We start from the raw sequence: 7377 nt of genomic DNA, 5'->3' as shown, positions 1-7377 counted from the left end.
AACGTAAATATTTGATTAATAAATTATTTTAAATTCTGAAGAAATAAATTCCATCACACAATAGATTCAAAGAGCAATAGAATGAAAGACATGGTAAAAGAATATATAAACGATAAATGAATCTACGTATTCTAGCTGTTTAGATTTTCAATAAACAAATCTATTTATATAGTTATATTCATGTTCATACTTTCTGTAAGAAATCTCTCGCTAAAATTTTCTTTAAGTAATCATTCTCTTCTTCTAGCTCAAGCTTTTCAGTAAAATATCTTTCGCTAGTTATATTTAAAGTTTTCCTACAAGAATTCTCACGTTAGTTCTAAAGCTTTCCTACAACACTTATCTTGCTAGTTATAGCATAAGCTCTCCTACAAGAATTCTATCGCTAGTTCTAGCTCAAGCCATTCTACAAGAATTCTCTCGCCATATCTAGCTTTAGCATTCCTACGATAATTCTAGCTGTTACTTCGCTACAAGAAACTTTCAGTAAGTTCTACATTGATCTTCGGTTTACAGAAAATTAAGTATATAGAATAAAGGGGGAAAACCATTCCTCGATCTCCTAAAAAGTAATAATCATAAAAAGCATTAAAAATTTTGAAATTTAAATTTCCTTATTTAAATAACTTTTTTGAAATCTCCCCTTTCGAAATTAAACCAACACATTATGAACAACTAGCAATAAGCAAAATTATCATTAAATACATACAAATTGTGCAAACATTGCAAAAGTTAAGAAAACTTGCATATAAAATTTAGCAAAATAAGCAAATTTTATGCAGATAGATCCATTTGTGTATACGTTAAACACGAAATATAAAACGAATCCAAAAAATTTGTTTTATAATTTTTATGACTTCCTCAACTAGAATGAAAGAAAATATTTTAACAACAAAAATACTACAATAACAACAAACTGGAACTATGGAAATATTAAAACGAATTACCACTTGCTTCTATTGTACATATTCGATTCATTTGAAAAGCCTGTGAAATGTGAACATTTTATTAGTATTTTGTTTAAACAAAATCTCTCTATTTTATTATTGTGTGACGGCTGGTGGTGACCTTTAACGGCGAACAAAGATTTTAAATTATTTAGATTTGTTATTTATATATTCAGTAAAATCATTTAATACGTTTTTTTATATTATTTTCTCTTTTTTTAACCCTGTATTAATTTAATTGTTTTCACTCGATTTAATTTTAAATTGATTCTTTAAAAGCAATTAAATTAGTTAATTTCGTTTTATTAAATTATTTTTAATTTTTCTTATTTGTTTTTCCATTCTTTTTTACTTTTTTGCGATTTAGTTTTGTATTTCTTTTGTTGTTTATATGTAGGTAGTTGGTTTTGTTATTCAATTTAGTTTTCGAACGGATTTCAACCGTACACAACGCGTTCCAAATTTACAATAAGAATGTATCTCAGCAAAAACTCAATTCAAACGTAAACTATTCTTTACATTTTTTAAATTAAATGAGAGAATAGAGTTGCCCTTGTTTATATAAATGAAAATAATTTAAATTAAATTTTAAAAATATTTTTTTTTATAAAATTAAGCTGAATTTTAAATATCTTTTTTTTAATAAAATTATTTTATTTCAAAAATCGTATTAAATTCAATTGTAATTAAAAAAATTTATATAATTTTAACGGCAACTCTGATTTTGTATCTCTATCTTTTCCTCTCTTATTATTTAATTTTTATTAATGCTTGCTTTGACTCCCACTTCGTTGTATGTATCTGTTCTCATTTTATTATTGTTTTCATTTATACTCTTTGCAAAACCTTAGGCATTTGTATTGTTTTCATTTGATGTTTGTTGAGAAGAGTTGTTTCATTTCCCCTATTTTTTTTTACATATTTTCGGTCTTTGTTGTTAATTTGTATGTTTTTGTTTACATTTTTTCTATAGTTCCTTTGTGTGTTGTTGCTTCTTGGTTTTTTGTTTATGGCAAATTTTTGTATTCTCTTTTGTGCAAGAAGGTGTTAAATCCGTGCAAGTACTAACTATTGTTGCAAATAAAAGTATCAGGGCCCTTAATTTGTGTACTATTGCATAAAAAATATAATTTCTAAACGAATTTGATCACAAAAATTAACTAACTGTTTCAATAAAACAATTATATCGATGATCACATGTTAACACCTCGCAACTAGAAATTTTTTGGGAGTCTAGAGCTGTGATGGGATTTGAGGCACAATTGTGATATTATTGGCACTATTACGTTGTGAGTGCAACAAGGGCATGGACGATATTATTTTGACATTTTTTAATACATATTTTCAAAATAAATTTTAAAAGCGGAAACATCGCAAGTGGATATTAAAAATTATCAAGTTTTCCTTTCTGAGACGAATTCAATTAAAATAAACATTTTCAAAATTGTTTGTGGACTTTATACAGGCATTGAGGACTAGTCACCAGGGATGGACAATTTCTTTCGATAGTACTTTTATTGATACTAGTTTATATTTAAAAGACCTGTGAATCATTTGCTACTTTCACAATATCTTAATTTTGTAACAGATCAAATTTACAAACTCTATTAAACTCAAAATATAGAAAATCTTATGTTTAATAAAGAAAATCTTCAGTATAATTGAATTTTTCATAGAAATTCTTGTGTATAACCGTATTTTCTTGAGATATTTTCTATAAACAAATTCTGTATAATGATATTTTCTATAAACATTTTCAGAATAACTTTCTTTTCAACAGAAAATCTTCAGTATAACATTATTTTCTATAGAAAATCTTCAAAATAACAGTAATTTCTATAAAAAAAAAATCGTATGTAAACGGTATTTTTCAAACGCAAATATTAATCCAATACCTATAAAAATAATAAAAATTTTAACTTTTAGTACTCTGAGGTTGAAAAAAGTACTACATACATATTTAAATATTATTTTAATACCTAACAAGTATTTCATTTTCAATTCCTGCTCATCACTGTAGCTATTTATAGTGGCACAAACTTATACACCTAGGTTTGAAATATATAAATGGTTTTATTGTTAAAACTGGATTAGTCATTGTGATCAAGTCGCACTTTTTAGCACATACCTATTTGTTTTATAATTAACTTAACTTTCCATAAAATTATACAAAAAAAATTGGGAAGAAATTAACAAATTAACGTTTAACAAAAATTTTACAAAAATATGTAAATTTAAATATAAATGAGCAAGATATTCATTATAGGTATATCTCTTTTTTTAATACATACTTACAATTGACGTCACAATGTAATTGTTTTGCCATACAACTCTTCTCATAGCTCAATGAGCATATGTTTTGTTTTTCTTTCTTTACTTTAACTCCCTGTTTCTCTCTTTGTTTAAGTTGCCTTGAAAAAAAAATTATTGAATGTAAAAGTGACAAAAAAAACATCTAAAATGCATTTATTTAGGTACTGCAACCACCCGCTAACTAGAAGGCAGACAGACAGCCTGTCAACCAAGTATATGTTGGTATTTTGACATTGTGAGTTTGGGTGCTATGGTGAAAAGTGTTTTTTCTTTCGTTTGCATTGGCAAAATGCTGATGATGGTGCGACATATTTAGATATTATGCTATTTGTACATTTAAATGGGTCACTGACACTTGGTTAGATTATTTTATAAATCCCATGTAAATGTCCATAGATTTTTTTATTAACCAAAAAACTGTCACTCTTATTCTCTAAAAGTTGATGATGATTCATTCATTCATAGGTAACTAAATTGCAATTTGTTTTAATATAAATTTTTATTTTTTTTTTATTATAAATACATATTTATAACAAACTAGTTTTTTTCTATTTAATTTTGTTATTAAATTTATTAACATTTAAGTTGTCTTGTCTTTACTAGACATTAAAACTAGCGCTGGTATTTGTTCTCTTTATAAATTTCATAAAAACTCTCTTCTTTTGTAAGATATACAGCTGCAAAGAGAGACAATTACATACATACTTTCCAAATAGTTTCTTAGTAAAATGTTTATTTTCTTCTGCTTTTAAATTTGTATATTTAAACTCAGTGTTTATGAATGGTAGCTATAATAACGATGATTCATGGCTTTGGCCCAAAAAAACTTTCTTTGTTATAATTTTGTATAATGGCAATGTGTTCTGTTTCAATTTTTTTTTGCTCACCATCTGAAAATGTTTGTGTCATTGATGACGATTTTGTTTAAAACTAAAAGATACAAATTATTTATCTTATTTCTGCTGTTTTTTTCTGATTCTCTGATTGTTATTTTCAATATATCTGTATTCTCTTCTTTGTGTCTGGTTTCATAATTTTTATGTTTTGATGACTTGATTTTAAGTAACAAATCTTTGTTAAACTTTGTTATGGAAATGTCTATGAATCATTTAAAATAGCGGTATGGAAAACAAATTATCCTGTTAAAACACTTTCAAACTTTATTTTGTCTCAAATTTTTATGTTTTTTTTTTCAAATATCTATGAATCATTTAAAATATTAGTATAGACAAAAATTTTACTAATACAATAAATCACAAATTTTTGATCCGGTCCAGCATGGAGTTTTCAGCATTGTAGAAAATGATGAATATTTAAGTACTATTGTACATTTTTCAGTGCTTTTTACATACAAACATATCTTAGTACGTGATATTAAGTACTTGTACTGAATTGTAAACATCACTGATATTTGATAAGAAATGCCTTTGTTAAACTTTTTTTTATTGTTGATATTTCTTGCACTGCGTTTTTTTAAATAATTGGTATTCCCCGTATAGTGTTCATAATACTCTTTATGATTAAATGAATGTTGAAAATTATATGTAAGTTTTTTTAAAACGAGCATATAGAAATTAAAAAATTAAAAAAAATGAGCACAATAAATTAAGGTACGGATCCATTTTTGTACTCATCTTATACAATTTTTCTATCAATAAAAAAAGAGGTCGAACTAAATTCGATTAACGGTAAATTTTTGATGTGATTTTCTTTATGTTCCAATGTCGCGTTCCGGTATCTAAGTCATCGTTTGTTATCAGTAATCGTTCTAATAAAGTGGCTGAAAATTTTAATTCAAATCAAAATTTATTGGCTTTAACTTAAAAAGCAAGCTACTTCCTATAATAATCACACTGAACATTTTATTTTGATTTTTAAAGTGTGTCACGTTTCGGTTTTGAATAGTTTAAAATGTTCATATTTAACGCCTTGTATGCGTGCCTGGTCTTATTTCTAGGTAAATAGAAAAGAAACTGAATATGTTACATGGATAAATTTAAGTTTTGATTCTATAAAACATAACGGAGCTTTTTAGTAAGATCCAGCTTTGAATGTGCTAAATGCCCAATTTCATTTGTGATAAATTCACTGAATTTTATTGTTGATGAATAAGCTAGTTCCTACGCGCATTTTACTGTTTGTTTGATCATCAGGAAACCAAAGTATTTAGGAAAGCTTAATAATATATACAAATAAAACTATAGAGCGAATGAGAATTATAGACACTTTATACAAAACACCAACAATAAACAGTGATTTCTTACATTCCCTATTACAATTGGTTGGTATTTTGACTACTCGAACTATTTGTTTTCAATATTTTTTCCAAAAGCCAATAACCATCCTAATTATAAGCTAATTTCGTATTTTTGCTCATTTAATAAACTTTTTTTAAACCAAAAAAAGTAGCACTGTGCTGGAAACGAACAAACCTAAGTTGATGTGAGATGATTTCTAAATGTTTTTTTAGTTTATTGTTAATCAAATGTTTTGTCAAATTATTACTATCAAATTATATAGATGAACATAGCAATTATTGTCAAATTGCTACAAGTACAAAGTACGAGGGTCACTCCAGCAGGCAATCTTTTAAAATTAGCATTTCTACAAAAATATTAAATTTTTTAAATAAATCTCTGTATGATCATTTGATTTGTGTTAAATGGCATAATTAAAAATATCAATCTAAAGGACAGATCATCGAAAATATCATTGGATATTTAAATTCTATAGCTTAAACTAGTTTTAGCTTCAAGAATTATTATTTCAAAGAATATCTTAAATGGAAAACAAGTAGTAGTGTTATATTTGGCCAAATGTTTTAGATTAGGACCTATCGTATTTAATTTGTTTTTAAATTTCGGACGGATAGATATTTTGTTTTAAAATTAGTTTTTTGTTATACCGATTTTGTCCGTTTTCAATACTAAACATTTCATACCCCTAGATCCTGTGTTTACCACCAATATTTCATGGTGATATAAATGGAATGAAAACTCAATATACCCCTAATTTTTTGGTCATGAATATTAATTATTAAGTAGATTGCATTTAATAATATGAAAAATGCAAAATGTAAAAAATTCTGGACTAAACTTTTCCTATCTTATATTCCGAAATTTCCAGATAAATATCTTATCTCTATATTTGAAGTTTAGATTTGCTTTCACTTAGGATCAACATAGAACAAAATAAAGTGATGATATTTTGATGGTAGTTCATTGTTGAATGAACATTTCTGAAATTTAAAGCCACATACCTATGATTTTCATATAATCCCACTGTAAAAAAACAACAACTGTTCAATGTTTCATAACATATTTTACCTCATAACTTAAGGCCAACATTTCAAGCATATTAGTGCCTGATTTATTAGCCTTATCATCCGAACCGAACATAGTCAAGTGCAAACGATCCATTAAATGATGTACCGAATAAGCATTGGGTGATACGCTCCATTCGGCAAATTTCAACAACGTCGTAGACTCTAATTTATCCTGATGGAGTTCATATTGTTGCATTTGCTGGAAACGCGACGTTATGCGATTCATGGTATCGGTGATCTCATTACGTTTTGCTAGCAATTGTAAATTGCCCTCAATGAAATTATCAACCGATTGTATGGCCCAGGCAACTTGTTCAGCGTGCTGTAAAAATAACAAGGGCAACAAAACATTATTAGAGCTCCTTGTAAAATATTCCCTTTTAAACTTGCCTGATCCTCGGTTAGTTGGATTTGTTTACTAACTTCCTTGAGGCGTGATAAAACTTTGCGTTGTTTTTCGCGCATTAAGGGGAAATTAATATTTGAGCCGAGTGAGGAAGTTTGCACAATATCCCAGGCCTTTAAAACAGCCGTTGTGACTTCTTTGACTACATGAAACACATCTAGGGCATCTTCAATTAAAGCTGAGGAGGTTTTTGGTGTGGCAACTAGTATGAACATGAATAGCATTAAGCCCAGACACGACGACACAGCACCTTGCAGTTTCATTTTGTTTATGAATTTTGTAAATTTGTTATAAAAAAAAAATATTTCACGTTACAGATACACACTAACACCAAGAAGAACACTTTTGTATACACTTAAAACTAGTTTTAAACAAAAACAATTTTA

The 7377-nt window shown here is 27.1% G+C and overlaps 1 protein-coding gene across 1 annotated transcript in view; it reads left to right on the top strand.

Moving 5' to 3' along the window:
• The window catches only part of Ubr3 (Ubr3 ubiquitin ligase), a 92978-nt gene that overhangs the window by 76619 nt on the left and 8982 nt on the right, over positions 1 to 7377 (top strand). The window lies entirely within an intron of this gene.

The sequence above is a fragment of the Calliphora vicina genome, chromosome 4, assembly GCF_958450345.1.
Source record: "Calliphora vicina chromosome 4, idCalVici1.1, whole genome shotgun sequence".
In the NCBI taxonomy this organism is placed as follows: domain Eukaryota; kingdom Metazoa; phylum Arthropoda; class Insecta; order Diptera; family Calliphoridae; genus Calliphora; species Calliphora vicina.
Note: the sequence above shows the minus strand (reverse complement) of the source record. Positions and strands in the feature narration are given on the sequence as shown.